Genomic DNA, 26,844 nt, shown 5'->3' with positions numbered 1-26,844 from the left:
GGTCCTGTCTGCTGTCTGGATGGCCAGTTGTCCAGTTTGTGCACTGCCATGCTTCTCACAAACAAGATAAGCTAAACCCATGATTAATTCTCCCTGTTCCTGTGATTGTGCTAAGCACTGCCTCTCGCAAACACTGGCTCACAAAAAAAATTAAAAAAAAGACAGAAAAGGGAAAAAAGGCCAAAAAGGAAAAAGTAGTTGAAGTAACAAAAAAACAAACTATGATATACACACTAGAAAATGATGGTTCACATGAAATATGTCTTCAGAGATCTGGATTTTAACTCTCATTCAAATGAACCTTCGGAACACAGGATGGGTGCCTTATCCTTGTTTGCCACACAAGCAACTTTGCAGCAAGTAACTGAAATAATTAATGCACACAACCATCTCAAACATCCTCTACAGTAATATTAAACCATACAATTGTTATTTGTATATTTATTATATTTGGATGTAGTGCTCTTAGTAATCACACAACCTGTTATGATTACTGCTTACAAATATTTATTTTATTTTTTTTTATTTTGCATTTGTTTACCGTGAATGTCTGACTGGGCCATTGGCCCATTTTCAGCAAAGGCCTGAGGAGAAAAGCTCCAGTGTATACGTTTAATAATTAAAAAGACATTTACATAACATTTACATAAAAATTACTAGCAGAGATAATGTTTAACAATAAGGTATTTTCTACTATAAGGTCAGAGTAGTTACCAAAAGTAAACAAACGTAATATAGGGTACATGAGTCAAGATGAGTTATTAGGAATGTAATTATATAGAAAAAAGGAATACAAGAAAAAACAAGGGAGCAAAGAATGACAATCATAAGGTGGCTTAGTTAATAGATGGATAGACAGTGTGAAAAAGATAGACGTTTAAGGATATATTTTAGCCTGGTTTGGAACAGTATCATAGCCAGTTGCTATTGAGGTATTCTTTCAGTAGGTTTTTGAATTTAGAATGGTTGGTGGTACTTAGGATTATTTGTGGAAGTGAATTCCATAGAGTGGATACAAGGCTTGAGAAAAGGGAATCACCGTAGTTGTTTGGTTACTTTTAGTAGGTTCTTGTTTGAGGATCTTAGGGATCGGGGGCAGGAGTAGGTTTGAACTAGGTTAATAAGAGAAGGGCAGTTGTTAGGATTGTAGAAGATGATGTTGTAGAGTGAATTTTAGTTGGTTATAGGAGAATAGATTGGAAAGTTCAAGCCACTTTAGGTGTTGCAGTGCAATGCAATGATAGGATCTATGAGTGAAGTTGCAGGCAAATCTTGCTATTTTATTGTAACAAGTTTCAAGTTTACTAAGGTCTGTTTTTTGAAGTTAGTGAAAAGTGGGGATGCATAGAGCAGAGAGGAAAGAAGGTGTGTCCTAGCTATTGTTTTTCTAGTGGAGTCAGTTAGGAGGAGTTTGACTCTGTAGAGGGATCCAAGTTTGATGTGCACTTTTTTGATGGTACTTGCCAGGTTTTATCATATCTAAGGTTATTATCTATGGTAACCCTTAGTAGATTTGACTGTTTCACAGGTTCTATTTTAGTGTTATTAGAGGAATAGATGGAAAAGGGAGGTGGGTGAGCTTGTAGCTTGCCATTGATAAAGAGCATACGTTTGGTATTATTAGGACTGAGAATAAGCTGAGAGAAGGCTTTCAATTTCTCTGAAGGCAGACTGACTTTTATGAAGAAGTGCAGGAATGGAGGGAGCTGACCAAATGAAGGTAGAGTCAGCTGCATACTGTATAATGGTGTGTGTGTGTGTGTGGGGGTTGTAGCAGAGGAGAGGTTGTTTGTGAAAATAGAGAAGAGTAGTGGACCAAGTATGGTACCTTGAGGTACTCCAACAGAGACTGTCAGAAGGGAGGATAATTGATTGGACCATTTCACTGCGTGTTGATGGTCAGATAGGTAACATAGAAACCAGGAGAGTGTGAATTGGGATAGATTTATTGAAGATAGCTCATGCAGAAGTTTCTGATGGGAGACTGTGTCAAAAGCTTTTGACATGTGTAGAAAGATTAAGAATACCTAGAGCCCAGAATTTCTAAGCTGGTTAATACTGTTAGTAAAACTAACAAGTGCAGTGGCAGTACTATCTTTTGGCCTAAAGCCATGCTATGCTGGTGATAAATGATTATTGGGTTTACTATCAAAATGTAGAATTGAGGTTTGGTGAATACTGGAATGCTGAATGTGTGTTGGATGATTCCCGTATTGTTGAACTTCTATGAGTGTTCTATGCAGTGAATGCCACTGTGCATTCTTAACACTAGAGATCATGGTACAGTGTGGATCTGGAATTTACCATTTTTCTCACTGTAGTGTGATCTTGGTGTTAGAATATATAATTTGCAGGAGGTGTGCCCTCCACAGACAGGGTGCAAGGGGGTTTGCCCCCACTACAACAATGTGTCTTTCAGTGATTCATACTGCCAGAAAAGAGGTAGGTGTAAGTGGCAGCAGTTATAACTACCAATAATATCAAAAATGAAGAATTTGATATCATTGGTAGTTTATTTTTGATATTATTATCTCATTAATATTCCAAACAGCGACATTATGGCGCAATATTTTGATCAAATTTTTTGTGGCTTTTGGAGTTTTGATAGTAAACCAATTATTGTATATAAGATATTGGAGTAATTGTGCATGAATACACTTTTCCAAGATGTTAGTACAGGGGGAAAGAACGGCGACATGTCTACAGTTATTCAGTTCTGTAGAAGTGCCACCTTTATGTGAAAGGATGATATATGAGATTTTCCATAGTTTTCGTATGTATTATTCAGAGTTAGACTAATTGGTTAAGATAGAAATTGGATAAGCTTTGTTTCTGATGCTAATTTGAGGAATTCATTAGGAAGCTGATCTGTAGCAAGAGAGGAGAGTTTGAGTTTGGACTGGAGATGCTTAATGGTACTAGTTTAAATTGGTTCAAGAGAAAATTATTTAATATTATCAGTTTGTGCAGGTAGTGATAGGGGAGAGTTACTATTGTTATGTACTAGAGAAAGGATAGAATTAATGAAGTGAGTGTTGAACTGAGTGACAGTGCTAACAGTGTGGTTGGCAGTGGTGTGGTCTGGAGTTGTGGTCTGACCAGGGTTTAATAACTAATTAATGGCTTGCCACAACTTTTGGGGATTTTGGGGAAATATGCAGCTCTGTGTTACCTCTTCATGTTTGTTGGTCATTCTTCAGTTATCTGACCAGCAATTTGAGAGATGCAGTGTGTAAGCTCTTCCGTATCATTAGCCTTAAAATGTGTGAGGATATTAACTGGAAATAATATCATATGTAGTTGCCAACAAAGCAAGGATAGGTTGAATGTTACTGAACACAACCTGTGAATTGTGTGCTGCTTACTTATATTTTGAGCCTTACATCTAACATTTTGTAGCTCTAACCAGACACAGCCACTGGATGTAAGGTAGCCTGCAGATCTGCTGTGCTTTCTTTCTCCCAACCAGTAATCATTCATGGTTGCAATCCATTAAAAACAAATACTGAGGGGAGTGCCTGCACTATGTTTATATACTCATACATGGATCCAAATATTTGGGATTTAGCAATTCAATTAGTTCATGCCTCATTTGCATCTTCACCATGATAAGAGCCCTGAATCTACACCATTTAAAAAGGCAACCATGTAGCTATGTGAACTGGTGGTGAGGAGACTTGTTTATGCGGAGAAGACTGAACATATGCTATTAACTTTGGGATATATTTGCACAGAGGATTACTGAACTTCAAAAGGTATGCTTGCATTTTGTCAGCTACACACTGCATATGCTGGAATGTATTTAAGAAAAATCTGAAACAAAGGCTTTTACACTTTTATCTGTATGCATTAGTTAGAAGTATACTGATGCTATGGGCATGTTTGTGAAGGCATTTTGCAGGTAAACATGATTATCAATATGTGAAAATGGAATGCATGTTGCACATACAAATGAATTAAAGCAGCAACAGCCCCTAACATTGTTTCTGTGTAGACTCTTTTCCATGGCTGCATTCAATAGGTTTTGGAATTCACAGGGAAAACCAGCACTGAGTCTACACAGTTGCCTTTTAGCTTCTTGAATAGCTCCACCATGTTGGATTGGTTGATTAGCATACAATTCAGCTGTTTATGCTGTAATTAGCATGCCATGCTTACCTTGCTTGTGCCGTAGTGTGTGCCTCTACACAGCGCTTAGTGAAGCTAAAACTCTGTCATGGTAGAAACAGACCATGTAGGTTTTATTGAATTTGGCTGACTGCTGTCCCTGAAGTCTCAAGAGATTGAAATCCTATTAAAACCTATTAAACCTAATCTTTGAAATCCAAAGAGTTTTTTTGGGAACATTTGTGTTTAACATGCAGAGACATCTTTTATATAAAAAGTTCTCAGACTTCCTGCTCAGCTAGCCAATCAGTATCAATTTCAAAGATTATTATGCACTGTGATAATTTTGTTAGGTAAGCTTAAACTTTTTATTCATGGATGACTATTCCATTATTGTTTTTTTATTCATTTTTGTGATGTTTACAAGTTTTATCATTCTATTTAAATGGTAATAAAGCTTGCTAGTGGTCTCATTTATTATATCACAAAAACTTGGCATTTTAACAGGAGTGTGCACACTTTTTATATCCACTGTATGTCCCACAGTGGGCATCCTATTACCCATCTCAGGCCTTTTATCCCCATCACATCTACCTTCACTGTCCAGATGTCAATACCATACAGTAGTACAGGTCTCACTATTGTTTTATGCATCTTAGTTTTCAGCTAGTTTGGCATTCTTCTGTCATTCTTTGCCCCTGACAGTCTGTGTCATTTGGTTGTAGCCCCTCTCATTCTAGCTCTGACCTCCTCATCCAGACTTCCCTTCAACTCAACTAACCTTCACAGATACTTGAAATTGTTAACATGTTTCAATATTTTCCCTTGTATCACAATTTTCAGCTTAATCTGATTTCCCTTCATTTGCTCTCATAACAACTGTCTCTTTTGTACTCAGTTTCATCCCATGTGCCTTCAGTTTTGCATTCCATTCCCATATTATTTGCTGAACTTCTTGTTCAGACTCTCCCTGTAATGCTACATCATCTGAACTCAGAAACTTTGTTGATCTCTTCACTCTGACCTGAATGAACAGCAGAGGGTTAGCAGCTGAACCCTGATACACACCCACTTCCACTGGGAAACCCTCTGTGTGTCCAAACACTGCTCGCTCTTTTGCCATCAAGGCCTTATAAGTAGCCTGCACTAATCCTATTCGTATTTCTGGGACTTCAAACTGTCACAGGACTGTCCAAATCAGCTTTCTTGGACATTTTTATATGCTTTCTCTAAGTCTAGGAATGGCCTACCTTTTCTCAACTGACTGTCTCACTGCAAACTTTGGGATGGTTGTGTTGCATCCTGAATCCATGCTGCTCATCTCCCATGTTACTTTCTACTGCTTTGCAAATTTGTCATTCACCCTTTCCACCACTTTCATGCAGTGTGACAGGAATCTGATACCTCTATATTGCAGACAGTTGTGAATGTCCCCTTTGTTCTTTGTGCTTTTCTCTCCATAATGCTAAGAGTATCCTCAGGTGTCATTTCCCCCAACTCACTCAACATCTAGATCGTATCTACTGCATCCTCATCTGAACTTGCTGCTTTCCCTAACTTAATTTTCCTTACTGTTTTTCTTACTTCTTCTAGGGTGGCCTCTTTTCCCACTTTCATCATAGGCTGTGACTAGGGCAGTACAACTTCTGTGCAGATTTCTTTTTTCAGAAGCTGCTGAAAGTACTCCTTCCATCTGCCTTTCATGTCCTGTGCACTGCTGAGCAGGTTGTTGCTGGCATCTAGTGTCCCATGTGAAGGGTGTCTGATGAGAATCTTCTTTATCTTTCTATCTTTGCCTTGCAACCTGATAGAGTTTATTTGTGCCATTAGCTGACTCACTTTCCAGAAGCTGGTAGAGTTCCTCCTGTGCCTTACTCTTTACTATTGTGACTACTCTTTTAGCCTATAATTTATCCATCTACTATTTCTTCCTAGCCTGATCTGACTTTTCTGTTTCTCACTTTTTTTCTGCCCTCCTTTTTTCTTTTGATAACCTCCTGGACTTCTGCATTTCACCATTAGCTTTCCTTATGTAGTTTATTTACATAACAGGCCCAGTCACATATCTGTTCTGTAATCGTCACACATATTGTTTTGCGACATTGTCATTCTTCTTCAACTCCATCTATTTTCTCTACATCCTGAGGTACTAGAGCTCTGAATGTTTCCTTGTACTCTTGTGCTTTTACTCATCAACTTCCAGGTCTTCAACCAAGTCTATATTGACTTTGAAGCCTTGCTTGCTTGTAACTGATTGTGGTCACCAGTGGTTTACATTGTGGGCTGACTGTTTTCCTCAAGGTGATTTGCAATCTCTGATTATACTCCAGTCCCCTTTCCTTACTAAGAGCAAGTCTGCCTGAGTTGTATGTTTTCCAGTTTTGTATGTGATCTTGTGATTGTCTCTCTTTTTGAGCCATGCATTGGCCAACATCAAGGCATTTTTCAGACAGAAGTATAGAATTACCTCGTTACTTATTCCTTTTGCCCCACCCATGTGGCTCCAGGCAGTCCTCATGTATTTTTCTGTCTGTCCCAATATGTGCATTCAGGTTGCCCATTATCACCAACTCGTGATGTCCTGCTTTATCTAGTAGACCCTGCAACTACTGCCTGAATGCATGTTTTTCCTCAGTATCACAGCTTTTATATGGGGCGCATGCTGAGATTATGAAAATTGCCCTATCTTTACACAAGAGGCTGAATGCCATGAGTTTATCACTAATTCTGATGACATTCCTCCCTGTTTTCTGAAGAATCTCTCTCACAATTCCCATATCATTTCTAATCTGCCCTCGCCCTGATCTGTAGACTGTGGATCCCAAGCCAAGTGGTTTGCTGCACTGCTCTTCCATCTTGTCTTCTGGATATGCAGGATGTCCAGCCTCCTCCTTATCATCATGTCATCATCTTCCAAGCTGCATGCTGTCAGTGAACCTGTATTGAATATACAAATACCTGTTTCATGTTTAGCAGATTGATTGGCTTTATGTCCAGTTTTGTTCAACTGAACTGCCCTGGTACCCAAGCTGGGCAATTGGACATTAGCTGACCAGTAGCTTACTGATCCATGTCTTTATAATGGGCATGCACTTGCCAGCAGAGGCACATAGATCATTCCCACTGTTAGTATGGGTTCCTAGCATAGGTCAGGTCCTCAACCCACTTATCACTGGTGATAAATGGCCACGCTCATGTTTGGTGACATTAGTCAATGTGCCCAAATCACCTACAGACAATTTTTACACCATCAAGTCCATAGCCTTGTCATTGTGTGCAGTCTGTAATCCATGTTATCCTATATATGGAGTACTATGCATCACAGTTGATGCAAAAGCGGTTGGTCTATACAACTCTTCACCCGAAATGCATCATTTAACTTTGTGCTGCTGCTCATGTCATCATGTTTCATGATGGAAACACTCAGCATGCATTTTAAGAGATGGGAGGAATCCCATGGTGACACAGGAAGAAAATACAAACTTCACAAAGGCATTGGCCAGTGGTGAGGAATTAACCTTAGTGCATGAAAAGAGAAGACTTTAACCATTATGCCAAATGTGTCCCTTCCAACTAGTATTATGATACTGAAAAATGCACGGGCACTTGGTCCTAGTTTTTGCTCTGCATACAAATAAATATTAGACATATGGCTCATCTACCATGTGGAGTATAACACTGAAACATATTGAATGACGTAGTCTCAGTGTTATTCTTGTAGCAATCCCTTCCCTGTCCTCCACAGGTCCAGCTTGAAGCTCTCAGAAGGACTCCTTATCCTTGTTGCCTTTTACCAGTCATGTGATCATATAGTAGGGTAATATCCCATGACTTTTTACACTCTAAATACTATGATCTACTTTTTAAAATGCTACTTTAAAATCTAGGTGCACTGTACCCATTGGCAGACTATGAGCAACAGCATCTTAAATGCATCCTTCATAAGTCCAAAAAAGAGGTTAATGTGCTGCAGGTGCTAAGTAACAAAAATATATGCACAAAACAAACCAACAGAACCGATCTGTGGACTGACTCTATTAAACTAAAACACACACAGAAGTACACATGTAAGCACTTTCAGATCTCTTTCCTATCATCAGACATATTTAAACACGAAACATACAGATTTAAATGGTACTCAGCCAGAGAAGTTAAAGAACAGATAGTATGCCAACAAGTAATGAAAAACACAGGTATTTGGGTGTTGCTAACAATCAACAATCAATTGCTGACATTTCTTTTATTCATTTGCAGCATCTTGGAGTCCCTGAGATGTAATGAGAGTAAAAGAAAACATTTCATGAAGTATATGTCCATTGCTTGTATTTAGCTTGCACTGTCAGTTGGCCTACAAATGCATCAACCTATCAGCACCACTTCCCTGTTATAATTTGTTTGAATTAGAAAAAAATAAAAATGTAAAAGTGTAAAAATGATCTGCTTCATGTGCTTGTTTATACAGTGCATTGTTTTTATTATCTTTGTACCCATCTCAGATGTGTTTTTATACACATGGGTATCCCTCCTTACGTGCCAATGACTCATCATAAAATGAGACACCCTTCATTAGTTGTTGAATTTCGAGAAGAGTAACTTGAAACCATAAAAAACTGTTTTTAATGGAGGTACTCCCTCCTGCTTTCCCATTGTGGGGAATAGCTCTCAACCTCTTAGCTTAAGAATCAGGGACAAATCCACAAAGTCATGAGGGGCAAAGTTCCAAATCAGGGAAAGATTTTAAATATTGCTCTTACATACTTAGAAAGTTGCTATAATAACAGGTTTTGCACTTGCATGCATTTTCCAAAGGCTATGATGTCTGAATCACAAATGTCTTTCATTATTTATTGTCTGCAGTCCTCAACAATTTAATAGAACACCACACATTTTCTGAGAAAGAGACTAAAATATGAGGTAAAAGTATGAATACTGTGAAACATCAGGGGAAAGGTGTAGCAATGCTTTGCTCCTCAGATCTCCCAACACACACACACACACACACACACACACATATATATATATATATATATATATATATATATATATATATATATATATATATACATACATACATACACACACACACATCAAGACCACACTACAGTGGAGTCAATGCAGTTTTGAAAAAAATCTTAATCAAACAAAACTGAAGTTCATCTACCTGATGAAAGTAATCTTGCTACAATATAGATACACCCTCAAATGTGTTAACACAGAATGTTGAGCAAATGGGAGTCACGGTTAACTGTGAAAACCTAGTGATCAACACTACTGTGCAATTGCTAGTGTGTAACAGCCTGAATTTCCCTGGAAAGTCAAGTTACCAATTTACAGTGGGATCCCCTTTCCCTGTGATGGTGTGACTTTAGAGTTGGTATATAAGTAGAGGGGGTAGAGTGGATGAAGCCTCCAGATTGGAGGAGGGTGATGAAAGCTTGCATTTTCTGGGTGTTTCTTTCCTGACCTTCTTCATCCAAAGCCTAAAAATAACAGGGCTTAATAATTTCCACTCATATCTCAACTATTTGCCCCATAAATTAATTCATCATCTACTGGAATTCTATTTACTGCTTCTACTTCCACGGAAATATCACCCCGCTCATATTCTTCTAAAGTCCTACGCATGCTACCTCATTCCACCTGCCAAAAGCCTTTTATCTTAATACGTTCCTCTACTCTACCAGAAATATATACACTCTGCAACAGTTCATCCCGTTCGTATTTTGCCCCAACCACTCTTGCATCAACCCATTTCCTTCCACTTCCTTTACATTTATCCAGTTTGCATCTAACAGTATAACAAGCTTGCGGTACTAACTCCCTTTAAAATAACTTCCTCATAAAGGCATCTCCATCTTCTAAAGAGTTTGCTTTGACTTACCACCCTGCAAGTTACTATGCTGAGCCTATCTTGAACCATTGTACTCCCACTCATTATTTTGCCATGGATTATGTGCAGAATCACAATTGTACAATAAATGTTTTATGGAGGGGCCTTGCCCTCTACTACTCTCATTGTGGGGGCTCTGCCACAGTACTCTCAATTGCTAAATATACAACCTGTGAGACTGCATCAGCTGAGATGAAAGGACATTTTTATTCCATATTCTCCATGGTGGTGTAAGCTTGGAGGTAGTATATTTAGGGGTTGAGGATATGGGAGCAGAGTATTTGTAATTGTGGTCGGAGGATACAGTACCAAATTACATTTAGCTGAGTTTGTGTTTCCAACAGCCAATTGGGTGGTTTTATAGTATGATAAACAAATGATAATTTGGGTCATTTGTGATCAGGATATAAAATCAGACCCTCTTAAACCATTGATTCAATTTACTTGTAAATTATCTAGAATGCTAGAATTTAAAATTCTTGTAAAAATCTTATCCCAGCCCATCAACTTCTGGTATACTATAAAACGATAACACTTTCCGCTTGGAGTTAATGCTCCGTTGTAAACAGCCAAAATAAAACGTAAAAGTAAAATACTTAGGAGCAAAACAATGAAGGAGTAAATATACCAAAGTCCCATTCAAGAAAACATTCGTTGTAAAAATACGATATAATCCAGGACACTCAAGTCAAACTGAACAGGTTTATTATAATTGTTGAACAGGTTAGCGCTTTCGCTGGTTAGCTTCTTCAGACCTCATACATCAAAGTGCTTCAAAAACGGATTTAAATACCCAAAAAGGGCGCGAAAATTAAGAAAATTAATACACTTTCTTTTAATTAATGCATAAAAAGTCACACATTAAGACATTATTAATACATCACATCAACCCCTAAAAACTCGTATATCTCAATGCAATATGTATAAAAATGTTAAGAAAAAATAAAAATGAATAAAAATGAATATAGAGAACAATATCAGAGGAGCATCTGTGTCCCTTCATTTCGGCTTATTACGCCTCAAATTCCTATTTTTAATTAATGGTCTCAAAAGCAACTTTGCCATTAGAGAATTCCGGAAATGCATTTATCTAAATTTAATGTACCAATGTCAGGTATAATTATCCATATCCATCTCCTGGTAGAAGTGTGTTCCTCTCATCTCAAACTCTTACCTGCTTTTTCCTAATATATAAAAGGCTTGACAGGTCACACGTATTGTGATATATACCACATTTTTGGTCATGCAGTCTCCTTGAGCCCTGATCTTGAATTCTCCTAATCCCAACAATGCTTGTATCCATGTGTTTTTTTAAGTTCTTTTTGTTCTTGTATACAAATTTTGGTCTATCACCTGTAATTTCTAATCTTCGATCCACTGAAAGGACATGCTAAAGTCTTATTCTGAACACTACACACATTCGATTTACTAAAATCTCGATCATATGGTCTCGACCATATGAAATTGAATTTCAGTCGTCGATTATGTGAAGTGTTCCCATATATACATATATATATATATATATATATATATATATATATATATATATATATATATATACACATATATATGTATATATATATATATATATATATATATATATATATATATATATATATTAACATATATATATATATATATATATATATATATATATACATACATACATACATACACACACACCAAGACCACACTACAGTGGAGTCAATGCAGTTTTGAAAAAATCTTAATCAAACAAAACTGAACTTCTACCTGATGAAAGTAATCTTGCTACAATATAGATACACCCTCAAACGTGTTAACACAGAATGTTGAGCAAATGGGAGCCACGGTTAACTGTGAAAACCTAGTGATCAACACTAGTGTGCAATTGCTAGTGTGTGACAGCCTGAATTTCCCTGGAAAGTCAAGTTACCAATTTACAGTGGGATCCCCTTTCCCTGTGATGGTGTGACTTTAGAGTTGGTATATAAGTAGAGGGGGTAGAGTGGATGAAGCCTCCAGACTGGAGGAGGGTGATGAGAGCTTGCATTTTCTGGGTGTTTCTTTCCTGACCTTCTTCATCCAAAGTCTAAAAATAACAGGGCTTAATAATTTCCACTCATATCTCAACTATTTGCCCCATAAATTAATTCATCATCTACTGGAATTCTATTTACTGCTTCTACTTCCACGGAAATATCACCCCCCTCATATTCTTCTAAAGTCCTACGCATGCTACCTCATTCCACCTGCCAAAAGCCTTTTATCTAAATACGTTCCTCTACTCTACCAGAAATATATACACTCTGCAACAGTTCATCCCATCCGTATTTTGCCCCAACCATATTGCAAACACTCTTGCATCAACCCATTTCCCTTTCACTTCCTTTACATTTATCTGCAAAGTTTTTACCAAACGTTTCCAGTTTGCATCTAACAGTATAACAAGCTTCTATTTACTAACTCCCCTTTTAAATCCCCCCTTTTTATCATGATTTTTTTATAACTTCCTCATAAAGGCATCTCCATCTTCTAAAGAGTTTGCTTTGACTTACCACCCTGCAAGTTACTATGCTGAGCCTATCTTGAACCATTGTACTCCCACTCATTATTTTGCCATGGATTATGTGCAGAATCACAATTGTACAATAAATGTTTTATGGAGGGGGGGGGCTACCTTACCTCTACTCTCATTGTGGGGGCTCTGCCACAGTACTCTCAATTGCTAAATATACAACCTGTGAGACTGCATCAGCTGAGATGAAAGGACATTTTTATTCCATATTCTCCATGGTGGTGTAAGCTTGGAGGTAGTATATTTAGGGGTTGAGGATATGGGAGCAGAGTATTTGTAATTGTGGTCGGAGGATACAGTACCCCTGCAAGAATCCATTAAATTACATTTAGCTGAGTTTGTGTTTCCAACAGCCAATTGGGTGGTTTTATAGTATGATAAACAAATGATAATTTGTGTCGTTTGTGATCAGGATATAAAATCAGACCCTCTTAAACCATTAATTCAATTTACTTGTAAATTATCTAGAATGCTAGAATTTAAAATTCTTGTAAAAATCTTATCCCAGCCCATCAACTTCTGGTATACTATGTCTAGTCATCATTTTAATAACAACCAGCTTCTGTCTGTATAATGTCCTTTAGTCATCTAATGTCTTTCTTTCTTTCTTTACTTCCAGTGCTTCACTTCCTACCTTCCCACATCCCCCACCTAGACATCATCCCCCATCCAAATGCATTATATTTATTTGTTTAATCGTGTCACATTTTGTCAGTAACCAGGAACCACTATCAGTGTAACAAGTTCATAAATTAGAATATTTTTACCTACTGTATAACAATGTTGGGCAAAGCTGGATCATGGTCAAATGGGTCTGAGAAAGGTAACGGAGAAGGGTCCCCTCCAGCTATGCCACTGCCACTTTACTTGGTCATCTCTCCCAGTTAACATAAAATAATGTTCATACTATTTACCGTTTGTGTTTACAATTATCACAAAGATCTTGATTTTAGCTTAAATGCATATCAAAGTGAAAACAGCAAAAACATTCATGGGCATTTAGTAAATTAAATGAAAAGGCATCATACTGAAAACAGATTCAAAATTTGCAAAAGTAAACAGCTCTCCAGGATTGAATAAACTCTGCATGAAGCCTACATGGAGTTAACACGTTTGATGGTGAGTGGTGAGCTGTAGCGTACAATGCGTATTAATGACGTGCATTATGCCTAAGTTAGGTTACCAGCCAGGAAACCATGTAAACAAACACGGATACAATTCTATTTAAAGCAGAGCACCTATGGTCCACAGATTTGTGCAGAATTTCTCAGTGACTACCAGGGCTTCACAAAAAGCTGTAAATTTGTTAATGAAACATATCTCCACAAATGCCAACATAATGTGGGGACATTTAGCCAGAAATAGATACATATTTGCCATAGATGTCACATAGAAATGTGGTAGAAGGAAACTGAAATATACCTGTCATCCTCTTTGAGCAAGATGTGTCGACAAAGACATACATGATAGGAGGATAAAGGGCCAAAATAGGGACAGATTTTTAATTTTGCACTTCCAAACTTAGAAAGTTGATAGAATAAAGAGGTTGTACAACAGCATAAACTTTCTGAAGAGCATGAAGCTTGAAACTCAAATACAGTCATCAGTTTCTGACTTCACTCTTTAATGACATGCTGCTGATCTGCCAGAAAACAAAAATGTTATGAGGAAAAGATTTCAAATATGTAACAAAAACTGGACACTCTGCACAAATCAGGACAGTTGAGAGATATGCACTCAAATGTATGTAACAGTGAGTCACATCAGTCCAGAGATCATCGCAGTGATATGGCAGAAAGCCACAAATTTGATAAGGAAAACATCTGGACATCCTGGGAATATCTGGACAGCTGAGAGGTATGAATGTGAAATATATGGTCCAAACACAGTACAGGACAGTGTAACTCTGGTGTAAAATATTGTGATATCCCATTCCTGGCCTTCTGTATTGAAGCTGTGTTAATGATCTGTAACAGGACATGGACTGCCATGTAAAATGATCACTCAGGGGAAGTGTGTGCATTGAGTAAGGACAAACAGATGAATTGTAGGAATGAATACAGGGAATGAGGACAGGTGAAACTTCCTCATGTACGGCAGAGCAAGACATGTCAATGGAAGAGGGTTGTAGCAGCAACACCAAGCACATATCTATATAGAACAGTATAAACTGTACAGTGAAAATGTGTTATCTGTGACTGTCACACAAGGTGACATAACAATGCGGAGGATGTCTGTGTGAGATAAGCATCCTTACATGAATAATGCAGAGGGCATCTATCAGGGATCTGACATTCAATTGGGGTAGGATGCATATTGTGAAGCTGTGCAAACTGATATGACTGAATATGAGTGAACTCTCACAGGTAAAGAATCATGAAAAACATTATGAGAACCAACCACAATCATGGACAATATCAGAATAATACAACCACTAATCCCATGCCTCTGACATAACATATGTGATGTGGAGTGATAAGAGATGAGCCTGCACACATACACTTGAACAACTATTATGATACATCTACATTCTGTGAGAGTAACCATGCACACTGTCCTGGCACTGTAATATCTGCAGGAGGTGTTAGGAGAGACACTACTGTACCTGTATGTGAGAATGTGACAGTATGGGCAATACAGGCTAGTTGCCTTGTGTGCACAGCATACATATATATATATATATATATATATATATATATATATATATATATATATATATATATATATATATATATATGTGTGTGTGTGTGTGTGTGTGTGTGTGTGTGTGTGTGTGTGTGTGTGTGTGTGTGTGTATGTATATATATATACATATATATATATATATATATATATATATATATATATATATATATATATATATATATATATATATATATATATATAGATAGATATATATATATATATATATATATAGATAGCACAATCCACTCTGTCATAAATGATATACATGCCATTAATGTTATCAAACACCTATGTATGTAGTGTGCATAAGAAGAACAGGTAGCACACATGCATCTGGTGTAACAACTTGATTGGTGTTCTGCACCATCAGACAGTCATGTACATTCCACAGAAAGAATACCAAGGTATGACCAATAAGGTATGTGCACTGTGACAAAGGTGGTACACATCAGTTACACACCGCTGGAAGATGTGTAGGGAGGTACACGACAAAAGGTGCATTATATACTGTTATTGGTGTGATGAAGGCTGGGAAGCATGAGGGTATCACATACTCACTACTTGTGTTACATTCAAGGGAGTAGTCAGCACTTTGACCACATGCTGGTTGATGTACCACTTACCATCTACCGCAGGACACAGGTCACATACCTATTGGTCTGATTATAGGATGTGATGTCCACATTATACTTGGGTGGTGTATTTATTTCCTGAATCAACAAATCCCTCCATGTTTAATGTCAATGCAGGTGTTATAACTGTAGCAGCAGTTTTTGGTATACGTTGCTACTGTCTGTATTATACGAATACTACAGCTGGAGTCACTGATTGCCCACAGTCTGTAGTCCTTAGGGCAGCTGTTTAGACACAGCATGTGTATGTCATCTGTGATGTCCATCACTTAACTAATCAGCAGGAGGAAAGGGCCTAGCAGACACCCCTTATGTACTAACCTGATCACTGGACCTGACATATAGGTCACATCACACATTTCAACATAGTCATATACTGGTCTACCCATTTGGTGATATAGCTGTGTATGGCCATGTATGACAGTGTTAATTGAATACCTCAGTGTGGAGTTGTGTCAAATGCCTTTAACTGGTCAAGTTCCACAAGATGATACTGTTATCATTATGACCTCTTGAGGACATCTAGCAGATGTAATTGACTTGATGTAGCATTAACAGCTCACACAGGTCTGTTGCACACACTTGGAATATTACTAGTGCACATGTAGATGAGGACTATGATGACATGTCGGCCTACCTCACAGCTGAGAAGAGTCAGGATGTCTCTATGCATGCATGCATCAGGTGCTGTCCCCCCAACTCAGGTGGATGCATGTTGATGTACACCCTTGTATGGGAACATAGGCCATCTGGAGGGTGTGTTGAATTGTGTATTCAACCATATCAGGAAGGTATATGTGCTGAGTTATGCCATGGGTGTTCTGTGATGCTGTCACAACCCATTGATTACATGGGATAGGCCTGAATGAAGGTAAGACAGTGCATACTTCCTATAATGATCTGGATAGGGTTTTGGCACAATCCCCTACACAGGCATCATTGAGAAAACCTTTAAACTTCGGATTAACGCTTATGTCAGTTGATGAGTAACCAACTGGCTCTCTGACAGAACATGTCATGTGAAAGTTGGTGAATCAACCTGTACCAGTAGAATTGTCACCATTGGCAAACCCCAGGGATCTGTGCTTGGCCCTTCATGGTTCAAACTCTATTTCTCGACAGTTCAGGCTAAAGTATATGGACTTTGGCTTACCAAGTTTGATGATTCTTGCATATTGAGTGCAATCATTGAGTCCTCCAGTGGTGATAACACAGTACAGGAGGAGTTAACACATACAACTGAATGGTGACAAAGGCATGCAATCTGCAAATAAATGCAGACATGTGTGTTTGTAATGTTGTCTGTCTGAAAAGTGGAATTTTATGTTAATCACAGCATTGACAACAGTCCTGCTATGCAGAAACCCAGTGATACAAACACTGGGAACAGATGTATATAGCACTCTGAACTTTGAACACCAGGGGTCCAAACTGGCACTGAAAGCCTATGTTGTGCACATCATAAGTTATGCCATCATATTGAGATCTTAGAATTGTATGACAGCACAGTAGTCAAACTTCATCACAACATTAATAGGTTATAATGCTCTCTTTTTCATGTACCTCACCAGACAGGTGTAGCAGCTGGACAGACCACAGGGGTTTCTCAGCAAGATCACACAGGGCCTACAAACAATGATATAATGTACATTGATAGAAGCCATGTTACTGTAATCTTTATTGTATAGGATGATGTGACTTCTGCCTGGCCTCCAGGCCAGTCTCTGACTCTGCCCTGGTGGGAGTACTGCATATCCAGAAATCTGATATAGTTGATGACATCAGCAATGTTTGCTGAGGAGAATATAACAGTGTCCTACATGCTGATGTAAAATGCTCTCTGTAATGTCAAGCAACAGCTCACACAGTCATATACACACACACAGTTGATTGCAGTGACAATAAAACCCCTAGGTACACAGACTACAGAACCCAATACTTTATGCAAGTGTCACAGCTCAAGTCCGACTTGGAGTGTCTCAGACTATACTTTATAACTGATGACATCAGCAGTGTCTATTGAGGAGAATATATCAGTGTCCTACATGCTGTTGTAAAATGCTCTCTGTAATGTAAAGTAACAGTTCACACACACACAAACACACACACACACACACACACACACGCACACACACACACACACACACACACACACACACACACACACACACACACACACACACACTTGATTGCAGGGAGAATAGACCGCCTACCTATATAAGTACACAGACTACAAAACACAGTACTTTATGCAAACGTCATGGCACAAGTCTGACTTCTGCAGGGCTGCAGGCCAACTTATAGTGGATAACATCAGCAGTACATGTTGGAGCGAAGAAGTGGGAAGATCTGCATGACATGGATCTGTAGGTATGTGAAAGTATCAAAATACTGTAATTTCTTGACACTGGAGTGGTAATTGCAGGCTACATACTTCTGCTTTTCTGGCTAGACACACACATAGCTGACTGCACTGAGAACAGAACCCCTGCCTATCTAAGTACACAGGCTACAGAACTCAGTACTTTACACAAGTGCCACAACACAAGTCTGACAAGGCTGCAGGCCAACCTATAATGAATAACATCAGCAGTGCATTTTGGAGATAAGATGTTTGGAGGCCTGCATGAAATGAATGTGTAGGCATGTGCAAGCATCAAAACACTGTCAATCTATGGCATTGGAGCTGTAACTGTATGATATTCACTTCTCTTCTTCTGGCTATTGGGAACAGAAACCCTACCTATCTAAGTACAGAGGCTACAGAACACAGTGCATTACACAAGTGCAATGGCACAAGTCTGACATTTGCAGGACTGCAGGTCAACTTAGAGTAGATGACATTAACAGGCCATGTGGGAGACAAAATTTATAGGTTCATAGCTACATATGTACATAGAAGACTACTAACCTAATGGCCCTATGGTGTTTAGAGGCCTAGCTGTGTAAACAACAACTACCCTTATTGAGCATAGTTGGATGGCCATTGTTAGCAGAATGATTTAGTGAGTAGCACCAACTGGCCCTGTCCATGAGGGACATAGGTGTCACCCCAGAGGTGACTTTACAATCACCCAACCAGTAGTCAAGGTTGCACATGAACAGGGTCATCGAGGATCAGTGATTCACATGGAGTGTGAACCTATTACAGAGGAGTGTGAGTAATTGGGAAACATATCTGTCTCCCCAGCATGTTCTGTTTATGTCACAGACTAGGCTGAGAACCCTGGGTCAAGTTATTCTTGCCCCATTTGATTTGAAGATGTGCAGCATTTCCAGTAGGGCAGTGTCTGAGACTGGTCTATAGGGCAGGCATAGTTCACCTCTCAGCAGCCTACATGATACTGAGTATGACAGGGCTTTCAGTCATTCCATATATGTCATGTTTCGAAGTCCTGGAGTCTTCCTGGCACAAACCTGTGTTTTCTCCAATTGCTGCAGATATCTGATGAGGTACAGACAGAAAGAAGGATTGCACTCAATTAATGGACTGATAAGGGTAGACTACAGCAGAAGTATGACCACTCTCATCTTGCATGTGAAGTCCATATGCATGATATGCACAATGCAGAATGTGTGTGTCACCACTATGGGCACATAGTAATGAAAGTGTAGATTGCTATCGACATGTGTGTCCAAGTCTTACAACACTGTGTTTGAACTTGGAAGGCTGTTAAGTATATTATAATTAGCAGGGGTACTTCATTGCCAAAGGGACAATGAGCCATTGTATGCTTTAAAGTTCAGTCCATGAGTTTGGCACCAATCATTTGTGTGTGGCAGCCCCTTTGATAACATCTTACCATTATTGGAGGACTCTATATTAGTGCGTCTAGTTATCATTCATCTGAAAACTTGGTAAACCACAGACCATCTACCATGGCCTGAGCTCCAGAGAAATAGTTTGCAAACAGCTGAGGGCCCACCACAGATCCTTTGGTATTCTACTGATAATTGGCCACTGGTGAAGGTGCAGTCCCCAACTTTGAGAGTGTGTGTTATGTCAGTGAGCCAATTGCCTATCCCTGCACTACTGTGTGGCTTAATTCCCACATGGGAGATCTTCATTATGACACATGAATGGAAGATAGTGTCAAAGGCCTTGGATAAGTCAATATAGGTGGTATGTCTTGTTATCCCTTATCTAGGTCTTGGGGTCAGTATCCAAAAAGTCCACAAGGTTCAATAAGCAAGATCTACACTTGAGAAAAACAAAATAGGTAGGGTCAAGTGTGTTGAAGGTCACCTATGTCCCTGTGGATTTGTTCCATGCTGACTCATTCCCTAGCCTTGCAAAAAAGTGTGTTTAGGCATATGGGTAAATAGCTGTAATTCTGTATGTTACTAGATTGATGTGCACTGCATATTATTTGTGATATTACATTTTGTGCTGTGATTGATATATGTGTGGAAAAGGTACTGAGACACCAGGGTTGCAGTGCTTGGGGGATGGGAGGGGTGGCAACAGATGGATGCATTGTAAATATGTGACATATTGTTAGACATCAGTTTGTAATGTTTACACATGTAATTTCATGTTATACAGAGGGAATGGACAGTAAACAGCAGTAATACAGGACAATATGTGTATTTTCATAGTGTGTCAAGCAGTTGGTTTGCGAGATGGTTAGCAAAGAGCATACGCATGCATGATACATATGTTTGCACATAGGTAAGCAGTGCACAAATGTGAACTGCATCACTAAAGTCTGACAATTAGTACTGAGGCCATGAAATACACCTGTTGCTTCACTGACTCTGTGGCAGTACGTATTAATGCATTTTAATGCATTGATACATTCCTTGTTGGGGCCAGATGGTAAAGGGTACAAACACAGCTGTATTTAATACATTTAAATACATTGGTTCCATATCTAATACTTGTAAATACATATAAATACATTATTGCCATTCCCTGTTGCTGCACATTGGTGTGCAATGCACACCTTGACGCAAAAATGGCTTAAAGAGGTGAAATGGCTAGATAGGACAGTGGTGAAATGGGGAGCAAGCAGGGGGAAAGAACAAAGGGAAAGAAGGACAGGAGTGTGCAGGAGGGAGATAGGAAAGAACCATAGCTATCAGTTTCTTTAACAGTGTAAAGTAAACATATCTGGAAAATCTTAAATGAATTTGGACGGTCACCTCCAGACAGAGGGGTGGCCACAACACAATAATGTTGTATAGCCAATTTGACCGAATCAAGGGTGTCAAAAAGACCCATTTGTAAAATGGAGAGCTGTCTGTGGGACGATTTATTTTTTTGTGGGACAGCTGCCTTTTTTTTTTTGCTTGTTTGTTTTGGAGGGAGAGAGGAATTTTAGGGAAGGGATGTAGGAATGTCTGGGTCAGGTAAGTTGGGTAGGTGAGGAAGCAATTGCAGACAGACAAGACAAACAAGACAAGAAACAGAGACAGTGATGGGCACAAACGGTTGGGGGTCACCATGATTGGGGTAAGGGTGGGGACATCCCAGACTCATGGTCAATCACTACGAAGTACCAATAAGGCACTGATTTACATAACTACAAGCAAATATAACTCTGGGGACTCTCTATATTCTACTACTGTAGCTAAAGCCTGGAATGCTCTCCTTCTTAACATCCGGTCAATAAAAAACACACATGACTTTAAGCACCTTCTTAAGGCACATTTAAATAAACCTTGGTCTTCCACTTGTATTGGCTCTGGATAACTTCTACATTTTCTCCTTAACTCACCTCCTTTTCTTCTATCTTCCTCCTTCGCTCTACTGGTCTTTCCTCTTTTCCTATTTCTGTTTTACATGCTTTCCCTTTCAGTTCACTGTTTATTCTGCTACTTCCACTTATTTCTCCATCATATAGCTTCACTATCAATCACCAATTGAATTTTTTTATCTAATAATATTCCACTCAATCATTCTGTTTTTTTGCTACTGTCTTGTTCTATATCAGCCAATCCGTAGTTATGTGTCTTCTTTCTTTCTGTTCCTAATTATTGTTATAAAATAACTTAGATATCCATTTTACTTCATATGTTGTCTTATTTGTTATATTTTTACTCTCTATATTTACGTGTTTATTATTTTATGTATATGCTCCCTATTCTTCCTATCTTGTTTACCACTGTCTTTCTTTAATTGTATTTAATGCTGTTTGCTATGCTGTTTGTAATGTTGTTTGATCTGTTTGATTTTATTGTAAATTTCTATGAACTATGTTTCAAAATTTTCTCCCCAGGCTACTGATGCAAATGGGCATCTTGCCCAATCAGACTTATCCCGGTGAACAAATGTAAAATAAATAGTAAAATAAATAATGGTCATCAAGCTGGGTGACAGTGAGAATTGAGTCCTCATCACTGTCACCTCACTCCACCACTGGCAAGAGTGCTTGATATCTCCTCCCTCTCCTCCTGGTTCTACATAAAATGAGACAGAGCAGACTGCCCAGACAGCATAGGCATGCAAAAACAGTGTGACCACAACCCTACACACCATCCCTGGCAACTCTGTGTGGGTGATAAAAATCACCACCTCTGCCACTGCTATTGGGGGGAACCTCTGTACCAGCCTCCAGGGCAGGACTACCTGAGGGGGAGGTAGTGCAGGGGCAGCAAAGGTGGTGCTGCCAGGTTGGCTCCCAGATGTGCTGAACAATGGTGCTCAAGCTGGTGGAGGGGGCAGGCAGATCCTGTGGGGCAGGCCAACCCCACTATGCTGTGGAGCATTTAGTGATGTAGTACACATGGATGACCTGGGCACATTTTGATGATATGTAATAAATTTAAAACAAAATAAAATAACACGCAAATGCAAATAAAATAAAATAAAAAAGAGAGAGATAAGGGTTGGGGTGAGAGAAAAAAAGAGATAAGATTAGTACCGTCATATGTGACATACAATGCATTAATACAATTCTTTCATTCTTAGCTTTTACTTTTAAGACTACCACCTCCTAACAGATAATTGTTAAGAGTACCAGCTCCTAACAGATGTGCACTATATTACAGACTGCAGCAAATAATCCTTGACATGTGTGCATATATTGTATATATGCATGTTCCAATTATACAGATTACAGTTTACAATAGGACATTTGTGCCACTGGTATAGAGGTTTTAATTTGATTTAAATATAATTGAAGAGTTAGCAGTATAGTATAGTTGGGTAGTGTGGTATATGAACCCACAACCTCTGACTAAAGTCTAATATTGTACTGTTGGTTTGTGTAATAGACTAATGCATACATACTTGCTTTTACATTTGAGATATGCCTGCTCAATTTGACACACCTCTATAAAATACCAAAAAAGCTATCTTTAACTTTTAATGCTAAAATAACACTACTCATCTGCTGCATACATACCACATGCTTCCCTCATCCTCATCAATCTAGCCCCATGGGTTCAGACATTGGCTTCCCATACCCTGGCATCTATGGAAAAAGAGAACAGAACAGAATACCATTATGAAAACTAGTAAGTCTTACAAGTACTCTCTATAGTTGATATTTACACAGGTGTGGGATGTCCGCAGTCATATATTCCCCGATCCAGTGGTCATGGGTATCCCTCTTCCTCCTCCATAGGTCATTGTAATGATACCTACATTGGTTAGTAGTGCAGGAGATACCAGTGGCACTAGTTATAGCCTGGGCTATACTATCCCAAGCTTTCGACTTATACTGGGAGCCAGAATAGTTCATCTTTAGAAGCCTGGCACTGTGGTTCTAAAGTAGGAGTCCAATAAAACTCTTGGACTCCTGGATACCCCATCTCTGTGCCCTAAACCTGATACCTTGCCCACAAATGCCTGCCATGTCTACCACAGATCAAGAGCAATGGAGAGTGATGGTTCCCATGAACTCCAGTTATTGGGCTTACTGGGAGTGTGCACACTGTTTGAAACTGTCGCACTCTGATTACCATCATGCAAACACAGTACTCGACATTGTGCACCTCTGAGCACCACATTTGCACAATGGTAAGCAGAGCACAACAGTGCCAAGCAGTGAGACATTACACAATTGAAGTTGCAATTTCAAGGTTATTGGATATACAGACAGTTGTGTATGTGTGTTAGGCAAATGTGGAGGGCATGCCAGTCCAGATAATAGAAATATACTTAAAGGAATATAGTACACAGTATACCCACAGTCATATATATTGTGTCATCCCTCATACATACAGTTCATATCAACTCCATTATATCAAATGTTATAAATGAGAATGACTACAGTAGGAAGTGGAACAACAGTAAAAGTGTATGGAATATGCTGCATTTGAACCTAGGGTCATGTGTATGGCAGTCCTACCCTTATACCTGTTGCCACAAGAAGGTTGAGAAAACACTTGTCTATGTTGCAGTTCATTGCTATAAACTGCAGTGTCACAACAGTAAAATGAAGGTTGCACACCCTGTACTAGAACCCACTAGCCTTACACGTACATCTACTGCCACAGAACTAGTTACATGATGTTCCCATTTTACTAATCATTCTTAAGGTCTCGCAGTTAAACACAGTGCAACATTGCTTAGCAGGTTAGTGTGATGCCCAATAGTATTAATTGAATGTATCTGGTTTCTATTTTTGGCTGCCTGGGTCCTGTCTGTTTCCTGGGTGTGCCAGTTGTCCAGGTTGCACACTGCCACACTTTGTGCAAACCAGATAAGCATAGCCAAACCTGCCATTCATTTTTCTCCATCTCCTGTGTTTGTGCTAAGCAGGACATCACACACTGTCAAAAAAGAAAGAAAAAAAAAGAAAAGAAAAAAAGAAAAGAAAGAAAAGGGAGAGGTAGCTGAAATAAGGAAAAGCAATCTAAGACACGCACACTAGAAAATGTTAGAACACGAGATATTTCTACATAGGCCTGGATTTGAACTCTCACTCCAATGCACTTTTAGAATACAGGAGGGGTGCCTTATCTTTCTTTGCCACACAAACAGCTTTGCAGCAAATAACTAATATGCATACACCTAATTGCAACAGCATCTACACTGATATCAAACCATACAAATGTTATTTGTACATGTATTAGTTTTGGATGTAGTGCACCTAGGGATCACATAACCTGTCGTGATTATTGCTTGCAAATATACAGCTCTGCCTTACATTTCTATGTTTGCTGGGGGTCTATATCAGTTCATTGAATCACTTATGATTGAACCCCTATTCATTGAACACCTATTTATCGAAGCTGCAAATTGAAGAACAGACTTTTCAGTGAAAGTTGTCCTAGGGCAAACAAATGGTAGGCCACCCTAGTGGCCAAGAACAAAATAATAAAACTTAACACCTACCTAAGTGGGAACACCCCCCACATCCCTCGTGTGGGGGTCTGAGCCCCCCCATACCCCCCTAACTAAATATACCAACTCCAAAACTGTATTACAGTGGGGAAAAGGGAAAATTCTGGATGGCAGCCAACCATTGCCTTGCCCTTGGAAAATTTTGTTGAAAACTCTGTTCGGCAATTGGTAGCCTTTGCTAAATAGGTGTTTGAGGAAGAGGTGCTCGCTAGTTTGCGATTTGATAAAATAACATAGATACATTTGTTGGCCATTCTTCATTTATTTGAGCAATAATCTGAGATGTGCATTGTGTAAGCCATTCTATATCATTGGCCTTAAAATGTGTGAGGATAAGTGGAAATAATATCATATGCAGTTGCCAGGTTGGATGTTAAGGAAAACAACCCGTGACTTGTGTGATCTAATCTGTCATACAGTTGAACTAAGGCAGTCTGCGATGCTGTTGTGTTTTCCTTCTCCCAACCGCTAATCATTTGCAGTTACAATAGATTAAAAAGAAACACTAGGGGAGTCCTGTACCATGTTTACATCTCCTACACAGATCCAGTTTTATGGAATTCAGCAATTCTAATGAGCTCACACCTCATTTGCATATTTACTGTGCTAACATCCCTAAATCTACACCATATCAAAAGGCAACCATGCAGCTAGGCAAACTGGTGGTCAGGAGACTTGTTTATGTTGGGAAGACTGCACATAACTCCATTTCTTCAGGATATATCTGTACAGAGGAGTACTGAGCTTCAGAAGGTATGCTTCCATTTGGTCAGCTACATACTGCATATGCTGGAATGTATTTAAGAAAAATCTGAAGCAAAGGCTTTTACAGTTTTATCTGTATGCATTACGTAGAAGTGTACTGATGGCATGGGCATCTTTGCCAAGCCACTTCAGAGGTCTACATGATTGCCAATACATGAAAATGGAATGCTGTGTGATAAATATGTACAAATGTTTTAGGGACAGTTCCTTTGATAGAATTTTTAGCATTTCAAATATGGTTTATTAGCAAAATGTGCTATTTTCTGTTCTTTTGGGAGGGGGAGCAAAGGTGAGCTACTGTTATGGCACAAACAAGGATGTGTTGCTCCTGTTACGCTCCTTGTTTTGCATCCTGCCTGTTGTTAGTATTTCACATCTCTAGACTGTTGTATGTTTCTCCAGTGGGTAATACTAAGGGGCTACCTTTTCTGTTTGTTCTTTAAACAGTTATTTTGTAGTTATGTGATAATTATGGGTATTATCCTTTTGTTGTGTTTTAGGACACCAAGGAGTATGCCACCCAGGTGTGTCAATCCTCAGAGAGCCCACCTTCACTGATGCTTAGAACCAGGTCATAGTGGATGCATTTAGGCAACATGGTGCTTTTCTGCTGGAAAGGGTACTGGGAGATACGGCACATAGGATGCAAATTTGGCAACGAATAGTTGCTGATCTGAATGTTGTGGATGGCCGCAGCAGGACATATGAGCAACTGCACCAGTGGCACTGACATGATCACATCTGCACTGAGGAGAGCAGTTGCAGTGGGCCATGACCAGATGGGTCCTGGGGGGAGGGCCTGCTAGGAAACTACCACAAATACCCAATGAAGAGTTCCTGGCCACCATCAGGGATTCAAACATTTCACAGGAGAGTGGCGTACAGCATGTCCTGGATGTGGGAGCAACCCAGG

Source organism: Protopterus annectens, chromosome 1.part0, assembly GCF_019279795.1.
Source record: "Protopterus annectens isolate FY-2018-M chromosome 1.part0, PAN1.0, whole genome shotgun sequence".
Taxonomy (NCBI): Eukaryota; Metazoa; Chordata; order Ceratodontiformes; family Protopteridae; genus Protopterus; species Protopterus annectens.
This window is presented reverse-complemented; position numbering follows the sequence as displayed.